General features: G+C 39.8%; 6 non-coding genes across 6 annotated transcripts; 4 read left to right on the plus strand and 2 right to left on the minus strand.

Annotated features, from left to right (window-relative positions):
- Positions 1-10,855: 10,855 nt before the first annotated feature.
- On the plus strand, positions 10,856-10,927 carry trnae-uuc (transfer RNA glutamic acid (anticodon UUC)). The gene has a single exon. It is a non-coding gene; the product is annotated as a tRNA-Glu (tRNA).
- Positions 10,928-11,078: 151 nt separating this feature from the next.
- trnah-gug (transfer RNA histidin (anticodon GUG)) lies at positions 11,079-11,150 on the plus strand. The gene has a single exon. It is a non-coding gene; the product is annotated as a tRNA-His (tRNA).
- A 436-nt stretch (positions 11,151-11,586) lies between these two features.
- Positions 11,587-11,668, minus strand: trnas-gcu (transfer RNA serine (anticodon GCU)). Its single transcript has one exon. It is a non-coding gene; the product is annotated as a tRNA-Ser (tRNA).
- Positions 11,669-15,850: 4,182 nt separating this feature from the next.
- On the plus strand, positions 15,851-15,922 carry trnae-uuc (transfer RNA glutamic acid (anticodon UUC)). Its single transcript has one exon. It is a non-coding gene; the product is annotated as a tRNA-Glu (tRNA).
- Positions 15,923-16,073: 151 nt separating this feature from the next.
- On the plus strand, positions 16,074-16,145 carry trnah-gug (transfer RNA histidin (anticodon GUG)). Its single transcript has one exon. It is a non-coding gene; the product is annotated as a tRNA-His (tRNA).
- Positions 16,146-16,581: 436 nt separating this feature from the next.
- trnas-gcu (transfer RNA serine (anticodon GCU)) lies at positions 16,582-16,663 on the minus strand. Its single transcript has one exon. It is a non-coding gene; the product is annotated as a tRNA-Ser (tRNA).
- Between the last annotated feature and the right edge of the window lie 10,433 nt (positions 16,664-27,096).

The raw sequence follows: 27,096 nt of genomic DNA on the forward strand, positions 1-27,096 counted from the left end.
ATTACACCACTCACGTCTTGGCAAATACATTCTTTATTTATACCTACAATTTCTATAGTTTGTCAACAGTTCAAAAAAAATGAACAAAACTGGTTTGTTTCCTTTCTTTTCGTGTAATGTTCAGTTCTTTAGCTGATGTGCAAAGAACCTCAAACTTATGAAACTTCCATTTGTCTCAAAACCACAAAAAACACTCCACTTTCAGTCTAGTGTCACTTTAATTTGGCCCAGTGCTAGTGCAGAGAGAAAGGTTCATGGCAGGGTGTGCTCACGAAGGGAACGAGAGAGAACGGGCATTTCCTCTTTAATGCATGCTACAGAGTGCGAGACAGAGTTTGAGTTGCTGTTCTAAAGTTTTCCAAGATGACATCACTGAATCCACTTGCACGTTATTCAAAACGACTGGAACCAGACTCAGCCTCATGTTACTGAATACATGAACAGACTAATGGGACTGTTCCCATTTATCTACACTACTCACGCCACACTGTTCGGTTACACGGTTCCGGGGAAGATTCTGATGAGATCCCGAAGCTTCCGTCCTCTTTGCACCTGTGACACCATAAAGCCGAACTTAACTAAGTTAGTTAAACTTGTGTTTTAGCTATGGTATAAGCTGACATTGTGTTCCAAAAACTGCTCCGCTTTATTTTTTCTCTCTCTCTCCACATTCTCTCCCCTCAACAGACAACAGATGTACTCACGATTTGCACATTTTGATACAGTCAACTCAACATGGGCTGTCACATTTACAATGAGAATGGTAGGTAGAAAATATTTATTAGTTATGGTATGTCTGAGGTGACACACTGACTCTTGCATCACTTCAGACTGGCCTTGGCATTATGATTCTAGTGATTCTAGTGAAGATTGCACTAGAGTGGAGCCAGGCCCCAATTGTGGCCTGAATTTTCATGGAGTCTGCTTTACTGAAGTCTTATAAACTCACTCTGTGCACTGGTTTTCAGTGTGGATTGCACTGTTAATTTGAGTGCAGGGTGAGATCAGTGAGAGGTCAGACTGGAGCTGCTGGAAATTCAGGCTAATGGAAGTCCAATACAAGCTCACACTAAGTGATGATCAGTGGACTGAAAGATTTTTGTATGAATATGTAGAACTGACAGGTTAGCAATATAGTGCCTGTCCTGTGATGGCAATGAAGCACACGTATTTTATTCTGTTTTGTAACAGTCCTAGAGTAGATGCTGTTGGGTTTTTTCATGCCATTGACCAGCTCAGACTAAAATGTTGTACTGAGTTACCAGCCTGCTTATAAGAATCAAATTTATCTCAAACAGATGAGTGCTAATGAGTCTAAATGATGCTGGCTCTTGTAATTTCCAGATAAATACACTTGTGTTAGTGTGTTACTTCATTTGCTGGTTGAAGTCGGCATAGCAGATTGGTAGATTACACTGCTAGTTATGTGGGTCAGTTGAAGGAGCATTAAGTAGTTAAGGAGCCTCACTAAACCAGTAGGGACAGTCTAATCTTGACCACAGAGGTGTGACCATAAGAGGTGTGGTGTGAAATCTGGCACATATACATAAGATTATTAATGTACATAAACAGCCCTGGTAATTTGGTGTAAAGTATGTTATTGCTCTATCTTGTTAATTAGAATTAAGTACCTTTCAAACAGCAAATTACAGAGTCTGTGTTATGTGTTAAAGTACCACAAAGTGACAACCTACATAACAATGTGTTACAAAAGCTTTACAGTACATAACTACATCTTTGAAAATATATCTGTTTAAAAAGCAAACAGCTCCACCTAGTGAGAACAAAACACTTCTCACATGAAGGACTTTTTGTGCAGCATCACTGGAGTTGCTGTTACTGTGGGCTCCATGGCGCAGTAACACAGTGCATAATCTGTTACAGCAGCAGAGGAGATCTTCAGCTCCACTTTCATATCTTCTGTATTAAGATTTATAGACAGACGTGGATCAGCTGGTTTAGCATAAGTGACATCTTTTGTGGATCATACAATCAGCCCCAGAAACTCTGGTTTTGATCCAGCTTTTTGATGATACCAGTGGAGACTATATGGTGATCCTGTGTATGTACAGGACAGTGTGATGCTGCTTCCTTCTGTTGAAGATAAGTTGGGTTGGTCTGGTTCAATGCTGTCAGCAGCTTCTGCTATAAGAACATAATCCACACAACCCAAATCAATAAAAATTACTAAAATTAAGAAATAAATTATAATAACAACAATAAAATACTACTACAACTAATAATAATAATAATAATAATAATAAGAAGAAGATGATGAAGAAATGTAAATTACAAAGACTACATATATAATTACCAGTGTGAGCAACAACAATAAATGCTAAAACAAGGAGTAACATGGTTGTCCTGCATGTCATTTCAAATAACCAGCTTTAAATAAAATGCACGTTTTTACACTTTGTTCTCACATCTAGCTCCCCCCACAGTCATAGTGAATCATGAGGAGGGTCTAAATCTAGAAGCTTCCTTAATGTTTTTCTGCCTGTGCTGACTTATATAATAGTGTTTTAGTACACAGTGCTAGGCTACTTACAAAGACTGCAGTTACAGAAGATGGTATGAAACAACATTTTTTCCCAGAAGACGGAAGTCGCCCACAAGTCATGCAATTTGGTTGCATTTTTATAGATTACAATTTTATACATTAAAAAATATAATTGAGTACACCTGGTAGTATTAAGATTACTTATTATTATGCCATATTTCTCAGTTTAGTTGTTAAGTAATTCATAATCTAATGCCCTTGCTTCTTTTATCATATATAAAAAGCACAATTAACTAACAGGGCAGTGGTACATTAGTTGTTAAGAAATTACTGGACTAGTAATTTGAAGTAATTGAAGGGGTTTAAACCCCACAACTGTAAGGTTGCACTTTTGGGCCTTTGATCGTAGCCCTTATCCAACAATCACTTGCATTGTTTATGGTCACAATTGTAAGTTCCTTTAGTCTGCTAAATGCTGTAAATGTTAAAATTCATTTTTATCTCTATTTATTATTGTATTGTACTGTATATTTGAACAACTAATGCAAGAAAAATTTTGGACTTTAACAGCTTCTCAGGGTGGATTTAAGGTGAACTATAAACAGACAAATAGCTCCCTCTTTTGAGAAAAGCAGGTGCTGTCAAAGTTTTGTTTTTGTAAAGTGTGGTTTATTTCCTGGCACCGTGAGCTGCAAGGTTCAGTAGTACAATGCAGAGTCAGATACTGCAGCAGAGAAGATATTGATGAAACGTTTTCATGTCAGGGTCAGCAATTGTACAGCGGCCCTGGAGCTGAGAAAGTTAAGGTCCTTGCGACCAGTAACAATAACAATAATATAAACATTCAATACAATACAATAAGAAATAACAGCATCAAGAATAAAATCATAAATTTGCCCGCACAGAGATTAAGCCTAGTCCTAGACTAAAATGGCCTTTTAAACTAGATTAAAAGAAATCTGCTTTCTCAGTCATGACTTAAAATAGGCCTAGATTAAGCCTAATTCTGAATTATCTAATTTTATTTCTTGAAGGAAAATTAGAGCTATTGCATGACTAAATTGAGGCTTAATTTTAACCTCACAGGAGGCAGGTTTAACTTCAGATTAATGTTGTTTGTCAAAGAAAACTAATGGATTACTTGCACTATGTCACTGAAGATCAGCGAGTACCACCAGCTAGACATGTTACTGCTGACAAAAGTCACCCGTTACTTAATTTTGATGACATTAGTTTTTGAGATCGTTTTAAAATGTACAGCCCCAAATCAGAAAAAGTTGGGACAGTATGGAAAATGCAAATAATAAAAACACAGAGTTTCTTACATTTACTTTGGTTTTATTTGATGTCAGACAGGATGAACCTGAGATATTTCATCTTTTATCTGCTCAACTTCATTTCATTTATTAATAAACATCCAGCACATATTGCTCTAAGATCTCAAAGCACTTTTCTGCATTAATGCTGCATCACAGAAGTGTAAATGACCTTTGCCAAGGGCACTGACCCACCCCCATACCGTAACAGACCCTGGCACTGACACACCCCATACCATGACAGACACTGGCACTGACACACCCCATACCATGACAGACACTGGCACTGACACACCCCATACCATGACAGACCCTGGCACTGACACACCCCATACCATGACAGAACCTGGCACTGACACACACCCATACCATGACAGACACTGACACACCCCCATACCATGACAGACCCTGGCACTGACACACCCCATACCATGACAGAATCTGGCACTGACACAGACCCTTAATTTCTTTTCTCTAATTTCCTTCGGGATCAATAAAGTATCGATCGATCGATCTACCAACCATACCATGACAGACCCTGGTACTGACACAGCCCCATACCATGACAGACTCTAGCTTTTGGACTTGTAGCTGATAACAGTCTGGATGGTTCTTTTCCTCTTTGCTTTGGTCCGAAGCACACAGTGTCAATTTTTTTCCAAAAAAAGACCTGGAACGTTGATTGACCACGATACACGTTTTCACTGTGTGATGGTCCATCCTAGATGCCTCTGAATCCAGAGAAGTCGACGCCGCTTCTGAACATGGTTATCATAAGGCTTCTTTTTTGCACAGTAAAGTTTTAAGTATCATTTGTTCAGTAACTCTGTATTGTAGAGCTTGATAAAAGTTTGATAAACTAATCCCTCACCCATGTGGTTATATCAGCTATTGTTGAGTGGAGGTTCTTGATGCCGTCTGAGGGATGGAAGATCACAGGTGTTCGGCTTAAGCTTGCACCCTTGGCCTTTACGCACTTAAATTCCTTCCGATTCCTCAAATTGTTTAATGATATTCTGCACTGTAGAGGGAGAAATATGCAAATCCCTTCCAATCTTTCTTTGAGGTTCATTGTTTTTAAACATTTCAATCATTTTCTTACACATTTGTTGACAAACTGGAGATCCTCTGATCATCTTTACTCATTAAAGACTGTCCTGGATGCTGCAATCATCTGTTTACATCACCTGTTTGGAATCACATAATTATTTAGTTTTTTCACCTCATTACTAGCCCTAAAGGGTGGCTCGGTGGGTAGCACTGTTGCCTCACAGCAAGAAGGTCCTGAGTTCGATCACGGTCCGGGTCCTTTCTGTGTGGAGTTTGCATGTACTCCCCATGTCTGCATGGGTTCTTTCCGGGTGCTCCGGTTTCCTCCCACAGTCCAAAGACGTGCAAGTGAGGTGAATTGGAGATACAAAATTGTCCATGACTGTGTTTGATATAACTTTGTGAATTAAGGAACCTTGTGTGATGAGTAACTACCGTTCTTGTCATGAATGTAACCAAAGTGTAAAACATGACGTTAAAATCCTAATAAACAAACAAAATACTAGCCCTAAATTGCCCCCGTCCCAACTTTTTTGGAATGTGTTGCAGGCCTGAAATGCAGGAATGGAGGTATATTAAGAAATAAAATGACGTTGAGCAGATAAAACATGAACTTGGGTTCAAACTGTAAGAAACTCTGTGTTTTTATTTTATCTGCATTTTCCATACTGTCCCAACTTTTTCTGAAGTTTTTTGATCACAGTCTCTTCTCTGCTGCCATGGTCGTACTTATATTTGCTTCTTCAGTTCAATCAATTTCAAGCGTTTCTGTATCCATTCCATGTTTTGTAGGCAGCTTTGCTCCACTTAATTCAGACTAGCACAGGTGGTTTTAAATTAATATAGTTTGGGACTCCATAGTCCAGGTGTTAGTAATCAGTAGTTAATCTGTGTTTCAGAAAGTCCTTTTTAAAGTCATGATTAACTATTCCAGACTAAGGCCTACTCCTGGCTTAAGTTAAACCCTGTCCGGGAAACCACCCCTTTATGTTTTTATTTAACCACTGGACCAACGGGCAGTGGAAATGTCTTTTGTTGACTAACAAGGCAAGTTTTTGGTTATGAAAATAATAAACATTGTTTCCTTCATGTCAAAGAGTAAAGTGTAAATCAAAAGTAAAAAATAACCCTTTGAAATTAAATGTAAAACTATTATTGTTGAATGTGATGCTCTATATTAATATACCAATACTTAAATATTATTATATTATATTAATATACTATACATAATAAACTAAACTATTAACTTTTAGCACAGTATCTCCACTGGTATCAACTAAAAACATTTAAGTTTGTTTCTGATATGAATTTCAGTTTAAGTAGTACACACAGTTTATAAATATCTGAGGCTGCCTTTGCTGCACAAACATTTGCTTGGTAATTATCATTTTCATCAGAATTTCTTATTTTTTTAATGTTTAATGTTGTAACATGACAGGGCAAGACAGTGTGACCATTTTAATCACATTTGCACTTGTGATATGAATATTTAAGTATATGATATAAGGATATGAGTATTTGAGAATATGATATGAGGATATGAGTATTCAGTTATGGTTTGGGTTTTTAACTTGTGAGGTGTGGCCTCGGGTTGCGTATCAGCATCTGTTTACTGCTTCATGTACAGTAGATTTAAACAGGAAGATAAACTGAGATAACACATGCACAGAATTTACATCCTAGTCAGTATGTCTTTACCATAAAATAAAGGAAAACAATATTCACATTATCAGAAAAGTTGGGACACTTTGTAAAATGCAATAATAAAAAAAAACAATCAGCCATAATCAGCAGGATAATGCACCATGCAACACAAAATAGTTTAGAAATGGTTTGAGAAAAATGAGTTTAGGGATCTCAATCTGATCCATCATGTGTAAGATGTGCTGAAACTCATCAAACAAGTCAAATTCATGGAAGCCCAACCTTTCAACTTACAGGATTTAAAGGATTTGCTGCTAGTCTTTGTGCCACAAACCACAAAACACCTTCAGAGGTTTGAGAAGTCCATGCCTTGATGGGTCAGAGCTGTCAGCATGAGGTGGACTTATAAATTATAACAAACAATACAATATACATTGTGTATTTATTTATTTTTGTTTGTTTGTTTTTAATTACTAAAATAGTTAAACAATGTAAGTTAATAAAAATATGGCAACAGTTAAGAACAGTAACATAGCTGTATTGAGTGTTGATTTAAATCTCCAGTATCAGAGATTTTAATTGGCATTATAAGCTGGGCACTAGAAAAGAAACGAGATGTAACATGTAAACTAAATACTATTTGCTCCCTCCTCTAAGAAAAGGTTTTTGTACAGTATAGTTGGATTTCCTGTCACTGTGGGCTCCATGGCACAGTAGTACAGTGCAGAATCAGATACTGCAGCAGTGATTATGTCTAGATCCACAATCTTTTTCTCTTTGTCAAGTTTGATGAAGATTCTTGGGTGAGGTGGTTCAGCTGGAGTGACATGACTACTAACTTCATTAATCAGCAGCAGAAACTCTGGTTTTGATCCAGGTGTTTGTTTATACCAGTGGAGATCTTGTGCTGAATCTGGATATGTACAGGACAGTGTGATGTTGCCTCCTTCAGCTGAAGATACGCTGGTTCGGTTTGGTGTAATGCTCTCAGCGGCCTCTGCTAATAAAAAACATTTGAACAATTTTTAACATTTGATGTTAATCAGAATATAAAATTGCCATTTTACTTGTTATAATACCAGACAAATCCAAAGGAACATGATGCTGATTGTACAATACTTACCATTATCATCAGCAATAATAAAAATAAAGAAGAGGAGTAACATCATTGTGCTGAGTGTCTGATTCACATCTTACATACAGAACTGTCTTTTTGAAAGTGTCTCTGCTGTATGTAACCACATCTAGCTCTCCACCCCCAATCCAGTCACAATTATGTCAACTCTGCCTTCATCTGATATTGTAAAAGTAAACAAACCATTGTTTCTGAGTAAAAAAATGTAGATAAATGTAGATGTAGATAATCAGTATTGTCATTTAGAATTTGCTTGTTGTTACACAGCTCACCAGCATACAGACCTAGAAATATAATAATAATAACTTACAAATAAAAGTCTCCATAGATCTCTCTGTATATATATAATTTAAGCTTTCGTCTAATAAAGCAGTGGTAAGCTTGTTGTTTAGTAATTATATAAAAGTTATATTGCTTTTTTTTTTTATAAATGTTGAAATGTCAATAATTGTACTGTAAATATGAATGACTGGTACTTGGGAATTTAAAGCTGCTTGATAGATAAATTAAAGAGGTAAAAAAAATTGACAATTTAGCTCCATCTGAGAAAAACAATTATTTAAGTACAATTACTTTTTGTACAGTGTGTAGGATTTCCTGGCACTGTGGGCTGCAGGTAGACATAACATTATGACCACCTCCTTGTTTCTACACTCACTGTCCATTTTGTAGTTCTACAATTACTGACTGTAGTCCATCTGTTATTCTGCATACCTTTGATTTCACCCTGTTTTTCAATGGTCAGGACCCCCACAGGACCACTACAGAGCAGGTATTATTTGGGTGGTGGATCATTCTCAGCACTGCAGTGACACTGACATGGTGGTGGTGTGTTAGTGTGTGTTGTGCTGGTATGAGTGGATCAGACAGCAATGCTGATGGAGTTTTTAAACACCTCACTGTCACTGCTGGACTGAGAATAGTCCACCAATCAAAAACATCCAGCCAACAGCACCCCATGGGCAGCGTCCTGTGACCACCGATGAAGGTCTAGAAGATGACCAACTCAAACAGCAGCAATAGATGAGCGATCGTCTCTGACTTTACATCTACAAGGTGGACCAACTAGGTAGGAGTGTCTAATAGAGTGGACAGTGAGTGGCCACAGTATTTAAAAACTCCAGCAGCGCTGCTGTGTCTGATCCACTCATACCAGCACAACACACACTAACACACCACCGCCATGTCAGTGTCACTGCAGTGCTGAGAATCATCCACCACCTAAATAATACCTGCTCTGTGGTGGTCATGTGGGGTCCTGACCATTGAACAACAGCATAAAAGGGGGCATGCAGAGAAACAGATGGACTACAGTCAGTAACTACTGTTCTATACGGTAAGTGGAGCTGATAAAATGGACAGTGAGTAAAGAAACAAGGAGGTGGTTTTAATGTTACCTCATTACCAACTTATTACCAATCTGTAATATGAAGTGCTTCCGAAATGTACATATTTTATCTAAAGGAACTACTATATGTAACTTAGGTGTTTGGTTTTTGTACAATATAGAATGATTTCCTGTCACTGTGGGCTTCAGAGCACAGTAGTAGAGAGCAGAATCTGATACTGCAGCAGAGGAGATGTTCATATCCACTCGATTTTTATCTTTATTTATCTTCACAGAAAACCCAGAAACTGCAGCTTCTTTATCAAGCTCACTAACCAGAATAATGAATTCTGGTCTGAATGTTAAGTATTGACGATACCACTGCAGGTAATTATTTGTACCAGATCCTTTGTAATTGCAGGATAAAGTAACAGAGTCTCTCTCTAAGACAGTTTTATTGGTTGAAACTGAATAAATTTCCTGTGCGCTGTTATAACCTGTGGACAGAGAAAGAACAATGTTTATTTATTGAAAGATATGAGTGTAAGAAAAAAAAAAAACTGACTAGAATCTAGCAGCAGATACATTGTATCTTCTATTTAAGGTTTGGATAAAGGTTCTCATGTGTTATGTGATGTTATTTCTCACCTAAAACAATGGAAAGAAGACACAGAAATCCAAACAATGCCATGACTGATCTGCAGAATAATGTAGCTCAACACCTGCTATCGTATGCATAATTAAACCATTTCCTCTCTTTAACTTCCTTTTCCAGCAGTACAGCCCTGTTACAGAGTTTAGTCACATGTAGATGGAGCCTGCCATCATGTGCACACTTACACTCACTACATCTGTGTGGAACAAAACCTACTATCTATTTGTACTGTATAACTGATCATTTATGTAAATATTATATGTAATATGTTTATTCCTACAGAACTGCTGTCTTTTTTATATTTGATGTAAACATTAACTTAAACTCTTGATTTATGTCTTATTATGTATTTAATGTATTGCACTACTGACACATAACTGTTAGTACATTTGGTTTATAATAAGTGAAGTACAGTATTTATCATGGTAAGCAATAAGCCAAAGACACTTGCAAAAAGTGCACTGAAAAACACGTCAAAAATCTGCACACAAGCATTTAGAAGGAAAAAAGAAGTCTTACCATATAATCACAACAGCACTGTACTTACTGTAAAATATGTACAGGGTGAGTCAAAAGTCTCAGGACACTCTTTTCTTTCAGAAACGAAAGGGAAAATGACATATCTGAATACCCCAGAAAGTAATGGGTGAGGGGGCCTATCTTTTAGGCTTTGTCTGAAACATGCCCGCCATCTTGAAAGCCGCCATATTGGATCAAGGGCAAGTTTTTCCATTGGGAAGGTGGTCATGTAGCATATCAAAGAAGACCATAATTTTCTCAGAAATCGATTGTCGCAAGATATCTCTTGTGTATGGTTCTTGGTACCTAAGATCCAACAATGCAGGTGTTATCAAAGTGGAACGGAGTGACTGGTTGTATAGTGTTTAGTACTATGTATTGTGGCCGCAGCAACTCCGGTTCAAATCCGGGTCACGGGTGTTTTTGTATACTGTGCTTCAAAGTTTTCCATTCTCTCCTTGGTCAAAAAACAGAAATGAGGCCGGAGCTTCAGGAAAGTCACAAGCGCTGTCCCTCAGGGGCCAGTGGCGCAATGGATAATGCATCTGACTACGAATCAGAAGATTCTAGTTTCGTCTCCTGGCTGGCTCGGTTACATTGTGCCTATTTTGTCTTTCTAACTCTAGACAGATCCAACGATGCAGGTCTTGTCAAAGTGGAAAGAAGTGACTGATGCTGGCGTCAGCCGATGGTGAAATCTTCAGTTTCCCATATGGTCTAGCGGTCAGAATTCCTGGTTTTCACTCAGGCGGCCCGGGTTCGACTCCCGGTATGGGAATTCGTCCTTATGATAAGACTTGAGAATAACTTTGCCTATTAGTTCCTCTGCACCATGATGCTGTAGCTCAAGAGGCTTGTTCTGTTGGAACTATGACTGCAGTCTATCAGGAAGCAGTCGACGTGAGCTAGACGTGGCTGACCGTTGGAATGCCGTGATCGTATAGTGGTTAGTATTCTGTGTTGTGGCCGCAGCAACCCCGGTTCGAATCCGGGTCACGGCAGTGTGTTTTTGTATGCCGTGCTTCAAAGCTTTTAATTCTCTTTTTGGTCAAAAGACAGAACTTCATAGAGGTAAAGCATGTTCTGGTTGTTAAGTTCTGGTGTTAACCACGCGGTGGTTAAGGCGATGGACTCTCTAATCCATTGTGCTCTGCACATATGGGTTCGAATCTCATCCTCATTAAAAACCAAGCCTTTAAACATTGAACAATACCCCTGAAACTCTTGCTTTCAGCTTTGTGCAAAATATTGGCACTTCTCACAAAAAATCACAACTGTAACACCAAATAGAAACTGATCATCTTATACAGCTGTTCTTTTAATATAGTGTTAATGACATACAGATTAGTAACCACACATTGTTTAACGGTCTTCACTTTGTGGATTTGTGGAGCTGGATTATTGAGCATGCATTAAGAGTTTAAAAGGTATTGTTTTCGACGAGGATGGGATTCGAACCCACACGTGCAGAGCACAATGGATTAGCAGTCCATCGCCTTAACCGCTCGGCCACCTCGTCTGGTCAAGCTAAGAGGAATGCTCTTCTGGTCTGACTGCAGGTGTGTCATTTGTAATCAAGTGTGGCAGCTTCAGAGGGCTGGATTGGCCTGAAAACAGGTGGAAAGAGGCAACACAGACGATCTAAACTACTACTCTTATGTCCGTTTGCTTTTTCACATATTGTCAATAGGCTGCAATGTTTTTAAAGCACACTGAGGTCATTTGAGAGAGTTTTTAAAAGTACTTTCACCTCCACGAGGATGGGATTCGCCTGCACTTTTAAAAGCTCTCTTGAATTACTTTGGTCTGCTTTGAAAACATTGCCGCCTATTAAGCATATGAGGAAGAACAAACAGACGTAGGAGTAGCAATTCAGTACATCAGTGTTACTTATTTCCAATGTTTTCAAAGCAGACTGAGGTTATTTAAGAGGGCTTTTAAAAGTGTGTTTACTTCAACAAGGATGGGATTCAAACCCACGTGTGCAGAGCACAATGAATTATCCATCCTTTGCCTTGTTCATCCAGTTGTAGACTTTCCAATTCTTTGTAGTTCATAGCCAAATTTATCAGCCATGCACTGATCTCTGTTACTTAAATTGTAACCATTAACCAGTAGGCGTCAAAACTTTTATGTTTTGAGGTAGTTTGGAGACTTTTAGCAGATGCAAGATTTAAACACACAAGTTTGACATGTCAGTTGATACATCATAGCACGTTTTACTGCTGCGCCACCGAAGCACCTTAACCACACATGTAGGAACACCTACCCTATGGAACTTTTGTATTGTTTTTGTACAGTTACAGTATAATTAGCACTCTTTAAGTGTATTGATCACTAGTGTAACAATAATACACTTTGGTGCACTGTAGCATATTGAAGATTAGTATACTTAAGTCTACTTTATAGCTTTATGAAAAATACACTTAAGTAAACCTTTGTATATGGTATTTAAAGTGTGCTTTAAGTGAATTACTTCAGCAGTTGTTTAACATACTTTGCAAAAATTTACTAAACATCTATTTGAAAACAAGTATTTGAGAAGTATATTAAATTTAAAAAAGTGAGCTGAGGTGCAGTTTGTTTTTACTGATACTGCTTGAGAAGTTTCTACAGTTTAATTGGAGTTCACCTGTGCTACATTTTATTGATTGGACATTGGGGATTACCAATACCTGCCTATATAAGGTCCCACAGTTGACAGTGCATATCAGAGCAAACTCCAAGCCATGGGGTCAAAGGAATCATCTGCAGACCTCAGAAACAGGATTGTGTAAGGGCATAGATCTAGAGAAGAGTTCAAAAAAATTGCTGCAGCTTTACAGATCCCAAAGAGCCACCAAAAATCTTCCTAGACCTGACCGCCTGGCCAAACTGAGCAATCGCTGAAGAAGGGCTTTGGCCAGGGAGGTGAACATGAACCCGAGGATCACTCTCATAGAACTCCAGCGTATCCTTGTGGAGATGGGAGAACCTATAAGATCAACCATCCAGGCAGCACTCCACAAGTCACTTTCATGGTAGAGTGGCCAGATGGAAGCCACTCCTTAGTAAAAGGCACATGACAGCCCACTTGGAGTTTGCCAAAAGACACCTAGAGGACTCTCAAACCATGAGAAACAAGATTATCTGGTCTGATGAACCAAAATTCACATATTTGGCCTGAATACCAAGATTCATGTCTGGAGGAAACCACGCACCGCTCATCACCTGGCTAATGCCATCCCTACAGTGAAGCATGGTGGTGGCAGCATCATGATGTGGGGATGTTTTTCAGCAGCAAGACCGGGGCGACTAGTCCTGATACAGGGAAAGATGAATGCAGCTAATTACACCGAGAGCACTATGGACCTCAGACTGGGGTGAAGGTTTACCTTCCAACATGACAACAACCCGAAGCACACAGCCAAGAGAACAAAGAAAGTGGCTTCTGAGAAAGTATGTGCCTTATGTCCTTGAGTGGCCCAGCCAGAGTCCAGACCTGAATCCAATCAAACATCTTTGGGAAGAGCTGAAAATGACTGTGTACTGACGCTCCTCATCCAACCTGAGGGAGCTTGCAAGGATATGCCAAGAGGAACGAGCAAAAATGTCCAGAAACAAGTGTGCCAGGCTCATAGCTCCTTTTCCAAGACACCTTGAAGCTGTAATTGCTGCCAAAGGTGCATCAACCAAGTATTAGGCTAAGGGTGTGTACAGATATCAGATACAGATGTTTTTAATTCGTAACTATTGGTGATTGTGTTTAGATGTTTGAGGCAAAAATAGAACTCAATCTAATATAGAATAAGTCTGTAATGTAATACAACCCCAAATCAGAAAAAGATGGGACAATCCAATAGCCAGGATCTGTCGTGATATGGTGTTGTGTCAGTACCATATCATTTACACGTCTCTGATGGCAGCATTAATGCAGGAAAGTACATTGAGATCTTAGAGCAACATCTGCTGCCTTTAAGAGGACATCTTTTACAGGGACGTCCATGCAGCCTGTACAATATAGAATGATTTCCTGTCACTGTGGGCTTCAGAGCACAGTAGTAGAGAGCAGAATCTGATACTGCAGCAGAGGAGATGTTCATATCCACTCGATTTTTATCTTTATTTATCTTCACAGAAAACCCAGAAACTGCAGCTTCTTTATCAAGCTCACTAACCAGAATAATGAATTCTGGTCTGAATGTTAAGTATTGACGATACCACTGCAGGTAATTATTTGTACCAGATCCTTTGTAATTGCAGGATAAAGTAACAGAGTCTCTCTCTAAGACAGTTTTATTGGTTGAAACTGAATAAATTTCCTGTGCGCTGTTATAACCTGTGGACAGAGAAAGAACAATGTTTATTTATTGAAAGATATGAGTGTAAGAAAAAAAAAAAACTGACTAGAATCTAGCAGCAGATACATTGTATCTTCTATTTAAGGTTTGGATAAAGGTTCTCATGTGTTATGTGATGTTATTTCTCACCTAAAACAATGGAAAGAAGACACAGAAATCCAAACAATGCCATGACTGATCTGCAGAATAATGTAGCTCAACACCTGCTATCGTATGCATAATTAAACCATTTCCTCTCTTTAACTTCCTTTTCCAGCAGTACAGCCCTGTTACAGAGTTTAGTCACATGTAGATGGAGCCTGCCATCATGTGCACACTTACACTCACTACATCTGTGTGGAACAAAACCTACTATCTATTTGTACTGTATAACTGATCATTTATGTAAATATTATATGTAATATGTTTATTCCTACAGAACTGCTGTCTTTTTTATATTTGATGTAAACATTAACTTAAACTCTTGATTTATGTCTTATTATGTATTTAATGTATTGCACTACTGACACATAACTGTTAGTACATTTGGTTTATAATAAGTGAAGTACAGTATTTATCATGGTAAGCAATAAGCCAAAGACACTTGCAAAAAGTGCACTGAAAAACACGTCAAAAATCTGCACACAAGCATTTAGAAGGAAAAAAGAAGTCTTACCATATAATCACAACAGCACTGTACTTACTGTAAAATATGTACAGGGTGAGTCAAAAGTCTCAGGACACTCTTTTCTTTCAGAAACGAAAGGGAAAATGACATATCTGAATACCCCAGAAAGTAATGGGTGAGGGGGCCTATCTTTTAGGCTTTGTCTGAAACATGCCCGCCATCTTGAAAGCCGCCATATTGGATCAAGGGCAAGTTTTTCCATTGGGAAGGTGGTCATGTAGCATATCAAAGAAGACCATAATTTTCTCAGAAATCGATTGTCGCAAGATATCTCTTGTGTATGGTTCTTGGTACCTAAGATCCAACAATGCAGGTGTTATCAAAGTGGAACGGAGTGACTGGTTGTATAGTGTTTAGTACTATGTATTGTGGCCGCAGCAACTCCGGTTCAAATCCGGGTCACGGGTGTTTTTGTATACTGTGCTTCAAAGTTTTCCATTCTCTCCTTGGTCAAAAAACAGAAATGAGGCCGGAGCTTCAGGAAAGTCACAAGCGCTGTCCCTCAGGGGCCAGTGGCGCAATGGATAATGCATCTGACTACGAATCAGAAGATTCTAGTTTCGTCTCCTGGCTGGCTCGGTTACATTGTGCCTATTTTGTCTTTCTAACTCTAGACAGATCCAACGATGCAGGTCTTGTCAAAGTGGAAAGAAGTGACTGATGCTGGCGTCAGCCGATGGTGAAATCTTCAGTTTCCCATATGGTCTAGCGGTCAGAATTCCTGGTTTTCACTCAGGCGGCCCGGGTTCGACTCCCGGTATGGGAATTCGTCCTTATGATAAGACTTGAGAATAACTTTGCCTATTAGTTCCTCTGCACCATGATGCTGTAGCTCAAGAGGCTTGTTCTGTTGGAACTATGACTGCAGTCTATCAGGAAGCAGTCGACGTGAGCTAGACGTGGCTGACCGTTGGAATGCCGTGATCGTATAGTGGTTAGTATTCTGTGTTGTGGCCGCAGCAACCCCGGTTCGAATCCGGGTCACGGCAGTGTGTTTTTGTATGCCGTGCTTCAAAGCTTTTAATTCTCTTTTTGGTCAAAAGACAGAACTTCATAGAGGTAAAGCATGTTCTGGTTGTTAAGTTCTGGTGTTAACCACGCGGTGGTTAAGGCGATGGACTCTCTAATCCATTGTGCTCTGCACATATGGGTTCGAATCTCATCCTCATTAAAAACCAAGCCTTTAAACATTGAACAATACCCCTGAAACTCTTGCTTTCAGCTTTGTGCAAAATATTGGCACTTCTCACAAAAAATCACAACTGTAACACCAAATAGAAACTGATCATCTTATACAGCTGTTCTTTTAATATAGTGTTAATGACATACAGATTAGTAACCACACATTGTTTAACGGTCTTCACTTTGTGGATTTGTGGAGCTGGATTATTGAGCATGCATTAAGAGTTTAAAAGGTATTGTTTTCGACGAGGATGGGATTCGAACCCACACGTGCAGAGCACAATGGATTAGCAGTCCATCGCCTTAACCGCTCGGCCACCTCGTCTGGTCAAGCTAAGAGGAATGCTCTTCTGGTCTGACTGCAGGTGTGTCATTTGTAATCAAGTGTGGCAGCTTCAGAGGGCTGGATTGGCCTGAAAACAGGTGGAAAGAGGCAACACAGACGATCTAAACTACTACTCTTATGTCCGTTTGCTTTTTCACATATTGTCAATAGGCTGCAATGTTTTTAAAGCACACTGAGGTCATTTGAGAGAGTTTTTAAAAGTACTTTCACCTCCACGAGGATGGGATTCGCCTGCACTTTTAAAAGCTCTCTTGAATTACTTTGGTCTGCTTTGAAAACATTGCCGCCTATTAAGCATATGAGGAAGAACAAACAGACGTAGGAGTAGCAATTCAGTACATCAGTGTTACTTATTTCCAATGTTTTCAAAGCAGACTGAGGTTATTTAAGAGGGCTTTTAAAAGTGTGTTTACTTCAACAAGGATGGGATTCAAACCCACGTGTGCAGAGCACAATGAATTATCCATCCTTTGCCTTGTTCATCCAGTTGTAGACTTTCCAATTCTTTGTAGTTCATAGCCAAATTTATCAGCCATGCACTGATCTCTGTTACTTAAATTGTAACCATTAACCAGTAGGCGTCAAAACTTTTATGTTTTGAGGTAGTTTGGAGACTTTTAGCAGATGCAAGATTTAAACACACAAGTTTGACATGTCAGTTGATACATCATAGCACGTTTTACTGCTGCGCCACCGAAGCACCTTAACCACACATGTAGGAACACCTACCCTATGGAACTTTTGTATTGTTTTTGTACAGTTACAGTATAATTAGCACTCTTTAAGTGTATTGATCACTAGTGTAACAATAATACACTTTGGTGCACTGTAGCATATTGAAGATTAGTATACTTAAGTCTACTTTATAGCTTTATGAAAAATACACTTAAGTAAACCTTTGTATATGGTATTTAAAGTGTGCTTTAAGTGAATTACTTCAGCAGTTGTTTAACATACTTTGCAAAAATTTACTAAACATCTATTTGAAAACAAGTATTTGAGAAGTATATTAAATTTAAAAAAGTGAGCTGAGGTGCAGTTTGTTTTTACTGATACTGCTTGAGAAGTTTCTACAGTTTAATTGGAGTTCACCTGTGCTACATTTTATTGATTGGACATTGGGGATTACCAATACCTGCCTATATAAGGTCCCACAGTTGACAGTGCATATCAGAGCAAACTCCAAGCCATGGGGTCAAAGGAATCATCTGCAGACCTCAGAAACAGGATTGTGTAAGGGCATAGATCTAGAGAAGAGTTCAAAAAAATTGCTGCAGCTTTACAGATCCCAAAGAGCCACCAAAAATCTTCCTAGACCTGACCGCCTGGCCAAACTGAGCAATCGCTGAAGAAGGGCTTTGGCCAGGGAGGTGAACATGAACCCGAGGATCACTCTCATAGAACTCCAGCGTATCCTTGTGGAGATGGGAGAACCTATAAGATCAACCATCCAGGCAGCACTCCACAAGTCACTTTCATGGTAGAGTGGCCAGATGGAAGCCACTCCTTAGTAAAAGGCACATGACAGCCCACTTGGAGTTTGCCAAAAGACACCTAGAGGACTCTCAAACCATGAGAAACAAGATTATCTGGTCTGATGAACCAAAATTCACATATTTGGCCTGAATACCAAGATTCATGTCTGGAGGAAACCACGCACCGCTCATCACCTGGCTAATGCCATCCCTACAGTGAAGCATGGTGGTGGCAGCATCATGATGTGGGGATGTTTTTCAGCAGCAAGACCGGGGCGACTAGTCCTGATACAGGGAAAGATGAATGCAGCTAATTACACCGAGAGCACTATGGACCTCAGACTGGGGTGAAGGTTTACCTTCCAACATGACAACAACCCGAAGCACACAGCCAAGAGAACAAAGAAAGTGGCTTCTGAGAAAGTATGTGCCTTATGTCCTTGAGTGGCCCAGCCAGAGTCCAGACCTGAATCCAATCAAACATCTTTGGGAAGAGCTGAAAATGACTGTGTACTGACGCTCCTCATCCAACCTGAGGGAGCTTGCAAGGATATGCCAAGAGGAACGAGCAAAAATGTCCAGAAACAAGTGTGCCAGGCTCATAGCTCCTTTTCCAAGACACCTTGAAGCTGTAATTGCTGCCAAAGGTGCATCAACCAAGTATTAGGCTAAGGGTGTGTACAGATATCAGATACAGATGTTTTTAATTCGTAACTATTGGTGATTGTGTTTAGATGTTTGAGGCAAAAATAGAACTCAATCTAATATAGAATAAGTCTGTAATGTAATACAACCCCAAATCAGAAAAAGATGGGACAATCCAATAGCCAGGATCTGTCGTGATATGGTGTTGTGTCAGTACCATATCATTTACACGTCTCTGATGGCAGCATTAATGCAGGAAAGTACATTGAGATCTTAGAGCAACATCTGCTGCCTTTAAGAGGACATCTTTTACAGGGACGTCCATGCAGCCTGTCCTAACCTTTCTCCAATATCAAAACAATGACATCCTGTGCTGTTGTACACCTTCAAGTGTCTGCAGGAAGAAAGAGACAAAATCATTTAAGGACCACTGAGCTAAAACACTGATTGTTTATTAGATAAACAGACTTGGGATACAAGAAGCAGCAAGTGATAAAATGTAAACATGCTAATAGCTCCCTCCTTTGATAACAGGTTTTTGTACAGTATAGCTGGATTTCCTGTCACTGTGGGCTGCAGAGCACAGTAGTACAGTGCAGAATCAGATACTGCAGCAGATGATCTTCAGATTCGTTTCATAGCGTTTCATTGAGATTCTTGGGTCAGACGCTTGAGCTGTTTTAACATCTTCACCACCATTACTAATCAGAATTAAAAACTCTAGTTTTGATCCAAGTTTTTGTTGATACCAGTGAAGACTCTGAACCGATCCATTATATGCACAGGACAGTGTGATGTTGCTTCCTTCAGCTGAAGATAAGCTGGTTTGATCTGGTTTAAAGCTTTTATCAGCTTCTGATATAAAACATTATAACAATTTATAACATTTAGTTGATACTATATTAAACACATTTTTTTCTAAATATAGAATTTATGCTTGTAATAGTAGAAAATTAAAACAAACATATTTTAAAAAGTTGACTGTTGTATCACTTACCATTATCATCAACAATAATGAAAATGAAGAAGAGGAGTAACATCATTGTGCTAAGTGTCTGATTCAGATCTGGCATCCAGAGTTAAAGTTGACTATTGTATCACTTACCATTATCATCAACAATAATGAAAATGAAGAAGAGGAGTAACATCATTGTGCTGAGTGTCTGATTCAGATCTGGCATCCAGAGTTGAAAGTGTCTCTGCTGTATGTAACCACATCTGGCTCCCCACCCCCAATCCAGTTACATCCATGTCAACTCATGTCAACCTTTATCTGATATTGTGAAGATAGACTAACAGACCATTGTATATAAATAATAACAAAACCTTTATGTAGATAATAAAGTATAGCTGCAGTATAATGTGTTTGTTGCTACACGTCAACAGCATACAGATGATACTAATACATGATACAGATGAGAACTTTACACATATCACCATCCATCTGTTAGTTTTATATTATTGATTCTGAATCTCTAGATGACTGGGCATGTTTACAGGTGAATTTAATGGTAGTTTATTGTTGATTAATTGAATCTTCTTTTTATTTTCTACCTTCCCAGGATATAGATCTTAACTAACTCAGGTAAAATGGCAATCAAAGTAAATAGGGGCAGTGGTACATTAGTTGTTAAGATGCTGGACGAGTAATTTGAAGTAATTGAAGGGGTTTAAACCCCACAAAGCCCTTAACCATCAATCGCTTGCATTGTATAATGTATATGGTCACAACTGTAAGTTCCTTTAGATAAAGTGTCTGCTAAATGCTGTAAATGTATACAATCATTATCTCTATTTATTATTGTATAGTACTGTATATTTGGACAACTGGTGTTACAAAAACTTGGGACTTTAACAGCTTCTTATCTAGGTGGAGTCGAGGTGAACTATAAACAGACAAATAGTGCCCTCTTTTGAGAAAAGCAGGTGCTGTCAGTGTTGTGTTTTTGTAAAGTGTGGCACTGTGAGCTGCAGGGTGCAGTAGTACAATGCAGAGATAGATACTGTAGTAGAGAAGATATTGATGGAACACCTTTATATGTCATATTTACATATACCCGGGAACAGTACACATTCTTTGGAAGTCAGGGTCAGAGTGCAGGGTCAGCCATTGTACAGTGCCCTGGAGCTGAGAGGGTTAAGGCCCTTGTGACCAGTAACAATAACAATAAAACAAACATTCAATACAATACAATAAGAAATAACAGCATCAAGAATAACATCATAAGTATGCATGTTTGCCTCATGCTTTTATGTCCTTATTTAACCACTGGACCAACAGGCAGTGGAAATGTCTTTGGTTGACTAACAAGGCAAAGAGTAAAGTGTAAATCAAAAGTAAAATTAACCCTTTGAAATTCAATTAAAAAAAACTATTATTATTGAAGGTGATGCTCTATATTAATATACCAATACTTCATTACTAATATACAATTGAAATATACAACCCCAAATCAGATAAAGTTGGGACAGCATGGAAAATGCAAATAATAAAAAAAAAACATTTTATTTGATTGCAGACAGGATGAACCTGAGATATTTCATGTTTTATCTGCTCAACTTTATTTCATTTGTTAATAAACCTTCATTCCTGCATTTCAGGCCTGCAACACATTCCAAAAAAAGTTGGTACTGGGGTAATTTAGGGCTAGTAATGAGGTGAAAAAACTAAAAAATGATGTGGTTCCTAACAGGTGATGTCAACAGGTGATTGTAATCATGGTTTGATACAAAAGCAGCATCCTTTGATGAGCAGAGTCTTTGATGAGCAAAGATGATCAGAGGATCTCAACAAATGTGTGAGAGAATGATTTAAATATTTAAAAACAATGTACCTCAAAGAAAGATTGGAAGGGATTTGCATATTTCTCCCTCTACAGTGCATAATATCATTAAACCATTCAAGGAATCAGGAGGAATTTTAGTGCGTAAAGGCCAAAGGCGCAAGCTTAAGCTGAACGCCTGTGATCTTCCATCCCTCAGACGGCATCAAGAACCGCCACTCAACAATAGCTGATATAACCACATGGGTGAGGGATTACTTCATCAAACCTTTGTCAAGCACTACAATACAGAGTTACATGCACAAATGCCACTTACAACTTTTCTGTGCAAAAAAAGAAGCCTTATGTTAACCATGTCCAGAAGCGGCGTCGACTTCTCTGGGCTTGGAGGGATCTAAAACGGACCATCATACAGTAGAAACGTGTATTGTGGTCAGATGAATCAGCATTCCAGGTCTTTTTTTAGAAAAAAAAATGGACGCTGTGTGCTCCGGACCAAAGACGAAAAGGACCATCCAGACTGTTATCAGCAACAAGTCCAAAAGCCAGGGTCTGTCATGGTATGGGGGTGTGTCAGTGCCCTTGGCAAAGGTCATTTACACTTCTGTGATGCCAACATTAATGCAGAAAAGTACATTGAGATCTTACCTTGAAACGCCAGCAACGCTGCTGTGTCTGATACACTCATACCAGCACAACACACACTAACACACCACCACCATGTCAGTGTCACTGCAGTGCTGAGAATGATCCACCACCTAAATAATACCTGCTATGTGGTGGTCCTGTGGGGGTCTTCGATCACCAGGGCTACATCACAGTAGATTGCTGGGAGGGGTTCCTTCACGACCAGGTGCTTCGTCTCACCACAGCGGACGTGAGGAGAACTCTGCACAGAGTCAACCCACGGAAGGCTTCTGGACCAGACAACATTCCTGGCCGAGTGCTCAAGGGATGTGCAGACCAGCTGGCAGATGTATTCACTGACATCTTCAACATCTCCCTGAGCAGCGCCATCGTTCCAACGTGCCTCAAGACGACCACCATCGTACCCGTGCCAAAGAAGTCATCTGTGTCATGCTTCAACGACTATCGTCCCGTAGCACTCACGCCTATCATCACGAAGTGCTTCGAGAAACTAGTCATGAGGCATATTAAGACACTACTGCCTCCCACCATGGACCCACTGCAGTTTGCGTACCGTCCTAACCGCTCAACGGACGACGCCATATCCACCACACTTCCCCTGGCTTCTACACACCTGGACAGAAAGAACACTTACGTCAGGATGCTGTTCATAGACTTTAGCTCAGCATTCAACACCATCATTCCTCAGCATCTAATTGGAAAGCTGAGCACGCTGGGCCTGAACACCTCTCTCTGCAACTGGATCCTGGACTTCTTGACTGAGAGACCTCAGTCCGTCCGGATCGGTAAGAACACCTCCAGCACCACCACACTGAGCACCGGCGCTCCCCAAGGCTGTGTGCTCAGTCCACTGCTGTTTACTCTGCTTACGCACGACTGTACAGCAATGCACAGCTCGAATTCCATCGTTAAGTTTGCAGACGACACAACTGTGGTGGGACTCATCAGCAACAACGATGAGTCAGCGTACAGAGAGGAGGTACAACATCTAACGGACTGGTGCCAAGTCAACAACCTGTCTCTGAATGTGGATAAAACCAAAGAGATGGTCATTGACTTTAGAAAGACACTAAGGGACCACTCCCCACTGCACATCGACGGCTCATCTGTTGAGATCGTCAAGAGCACCAAATTTCTCGGTGTTCATCTGGAGGAGAATCTCACCTGGACCCTTAACACCAGTTCCATCACCAAGAAAGCCCAGCAGCGTCTCTACTTTTTGAGAAGACTGAGGAAAGCTCATCTGCCACCCCCCATTCTCACCACGTTCTACAGAGGAACAATCGAGAGCATCCTGAGCGGCTGCATCACTGTCTGGTTCGGAAATTGTACTGCGTCGGACCGCAAGACTCTCCAGCGAGTAGTGAGGACAGCTGAAAAGATCATCGGGGTCGCTCTTCCATCTCTCACGGACATTTTTAACACCCGCTGCATCCGCAAAGCTCTCAGCATTGTGGACGATCCAACCCATCCATCACATGGACTTTTTACTCTGCTCCCGTCTGGGAGACGATACCGCAGCATCCGGACTAACACAACCAGACTGTGTAACAGTTTTATCCCTCAAGCAATCAGACTTCTAAACTCAGGACTGTAACAATTTCCTCCGGAAATTTTCTGCTGCCACACACTGATCTGTATTGACTGTTACTTGCATTTTTGACTATGTTACTTGCATTTTTGACTGTTACTTGCATTTTTGCACACCTCCTGGAAATGCACAATAATTTCTGCACCTTACTTGTATTTTGCACCATATTTACTTTTTAGGCACCTTATCTGCATTGCCAATTTTACGCTGCTAATGTACAACATGTCACTACCCCATGAACCATTGTACCATCTATTCACCATCATGTACTAACACTTGTCTTTAGTCCTGTCTTCTAATTACTTGTTTAGATTAGGGATAATTAGGAATATCTTTTGTAGTTATTTATTATAGGATTTTTTGTATTATTGTTGTATTTGCACTGTTTTTGTATTGTCTTGCACTTTTTGTACCATGTTACACCGTGATCCTAGAGGAACGCTGTTTCGTTTCAATATGTACTTGTATGTAGCTGAAATGACAATAAAACCTCTCTGACTCTGACTCTGACTCTGACATCCTCTACAACTGCAAGGATTCCAATAGTAATTCCTGTAATGACATCTTCTTCACAATCAGTGGGCTTTATAAAAACAATACAAGAATTGCACTATTAGAAGCTGCTTATACATGCAAATTGGTACCTCTTATGTTTAGTATAGTTTTGTTGACATTGTTGACATTTTAAAAAACTTGGAGGGATTCTCTCTGACATACCATGGCAATGCCTGCAGCACTGCCATCCTCTTCCTTTGGTTTGATGCCTGTCAAAAAGTAAAAACTGCATAAAAATGACTTGTTTAACACACACACACACACACACACCCCTGTGAAAATTAATATTAATTCACATTCTTGTCAAGGCTCTTCATTATGGCAGTCATTTCTGTCATCACTTCAAAAGGTTTTGTCCTGTACAACTGAAGAAGCTTGAGCAGATGGCCATCAAGACCCCCATAAAGGGACTTCCTAAGGTCCATTGACACAAGCCTGGTGAATTCCATGCTGATCAACTTGAAAGATGAGATCACATATGCAAAGACATTATCATTTTGCATACTATACCTAAGCAAAATGACAATATTTACCATTCTTGTAAAAAATTCCCCTTACAAAAGGCTTTTATGGATATATTGTGGATACCGTTAGTACTTAAAAAAAACACACACACATCACCTGCATGCTTAGAGAAAGCTTAATTAGTTATGTTTAATAGGGTGTGCCAATGCTGTTTGCACTTTACTATACCACTTTACAACCTGAGCATTTACAATGACATGCCAGGTCATTAGACAGGAATTATTATCATGTCCCATGACTTTTGCCATATCAGTGTATATTTAAAAACACAGCAAATAAATGGACACCTGGACATGCAAACCTGTCTCTCTGTGAAAAGTGCCGGCCATCTGACCTTCAGGCTGGGTGATGAGAAAGAGCAGACTTTGCAATTCCACCTCATTGGCTGTGGGCAAGGGCCTTACACTTCAGGAGACAGTGATGTTGTGATTCTGTAAACAAAGGAAAAGGGGGGCGTGATGACGGCATGTGGCTGAGAAGACGTGTGAGTGCCGAGCTCCCGAGACCAACGACCTAAACTTACATTTTTATGCAACCGATAACCCGTTTCACAGTATTATAACACATTTTAAAGTTAGACTTGACTTTTCGGAGAGAGAACAACCATGTCTTCAACAGAAAGGAGCGCTAAACCACAAAGTGGACCCGTGAAGTTACGCAGTGTATCAGCAAGGTGCTTGATGAAAAACTGGCAATATTCACAGAAACATTGGAAGCAGTGGCGGCCAGAGTCGAAGACCACACTAAGAGATTAGATGAAGCGGAACGGTGGGTGTCGGGGATGGAGGACGAGCTGGCTGGTGCGGAGAAACGGTGGAAAGAGGCGGAAAAAAAGATTCAGCAGCTGTCCGTCAAACTTGAACTTGGCTCCCCAATGCCTTGGGTCTACAAACGAAACATGGCCGTATTAAAATTGACCGTGCACATAGAAGTCTGGGGGCACCGAACGGCAATCGCACGAGGCCCGTTCTTATTAAGTTACACAACTCCATGGATAAGTTTGGATTCTGGATGCATTGAAGGGTAAACGACAGCTGACACATGAGGGACAAAAAGTGTTCATTCAGCAAGACTCCTCTACTGTTAAAGAAAAGCGGCACAGCTTTAACAAGGTCTGTGAGCAGCTGATTGAAAGGGACATCCGATTCACTATGCGCTATCCGGCAACTCTGTGCGTGACACGCGATGGAGCCAAGCATGCATTTCAGTCCCCCACTGATGCACAGGTCCATTCCTAGATGGACTTAAAAACTAAGTTTTGCATTGGACGACAACATGGGTAAACTTGAACTGGAACTGGTGACAATTAAAAAGATGTTTAGACTGCCTTGGTAACTAAAGGATATTTCATGCTGAATCTTCGTTTTACTGGTTGTATTTGAATATTAGAGTTTCTTTTTCGAAGTTTGTGCAAATAATTATAGTCATACCGATTAATAATATTTTACTACTGACAAGGACGGGAAATTTCTATATTGGTCGTTGGGCCGGGAGTGAGGTTGAAGGGGGTCGTTAGGTTTCCAGGGGATGCAGTGTTTTCCCTGGTGGACAGGATGCCTTTCTTTCGGCGACTTTTCCCCTCACAGGGTCTTAAGCCCTATGGTTGTTGTAAATAGTTGGTTATTAATAGTAGTTCAGGTGTTTTGTCTTTTCCTTGTATTGCCATTTCTTAGATACTTCGCACATGTAGCCAGGTATGGGGAAACGTGAATATCTATGTACAGTATGTATGGTTAATTCTTGATGTTTTTTTGCCCTTTTGTAATTAAGCTCTTTTGTGGGGTCTCAGGGATTTCGGTAGGGGGAGAAGCAGACATGGGGATCGTAATGATTTGATAATCGATTTGGGGTGGGCTGGGGTTAAATACATCAGGTAGTTTAACGATTTTGGATGTTGTGCATGTTATATAGTGGTATGTAAAAGCAGACATCCCAAGTTGCAAAAACTCATTTCAGGGAGGTACACCCGAAAACCTCTCGCACACACCAAAGGATATGAGTGATAACACAACTTGACTTTTTGATACAGGACTGTGCATAACAACTTTTTACAGCTTGGGCTACGACAGGCTAAATTGGTCTATTCTGGGGTCTTCCGCACTTCGTCGCTGCTTGCTTTGCAGATTTGATCAGTTTGCTTGAAATGTCAATGTCATGACACTCTGTGTCAATGAATTTGTTTATCTTACA

Source organism: Trichomycterus rosablanca, chromosome 4, assembly GCF_030014385.1.
Source record: "Trichomycterus rosablanca isolate fTriRos1 chromosome 4, fTriRos1.hap1, whole genome shotgun sequence".
Taxonomy (NCBI): Eukaryota; Metazoa; Chordata; class Actinopteri; order Siluriformes; family Trichomycteridae; genus Trichomycterus; species Trichomycterus rosablanca.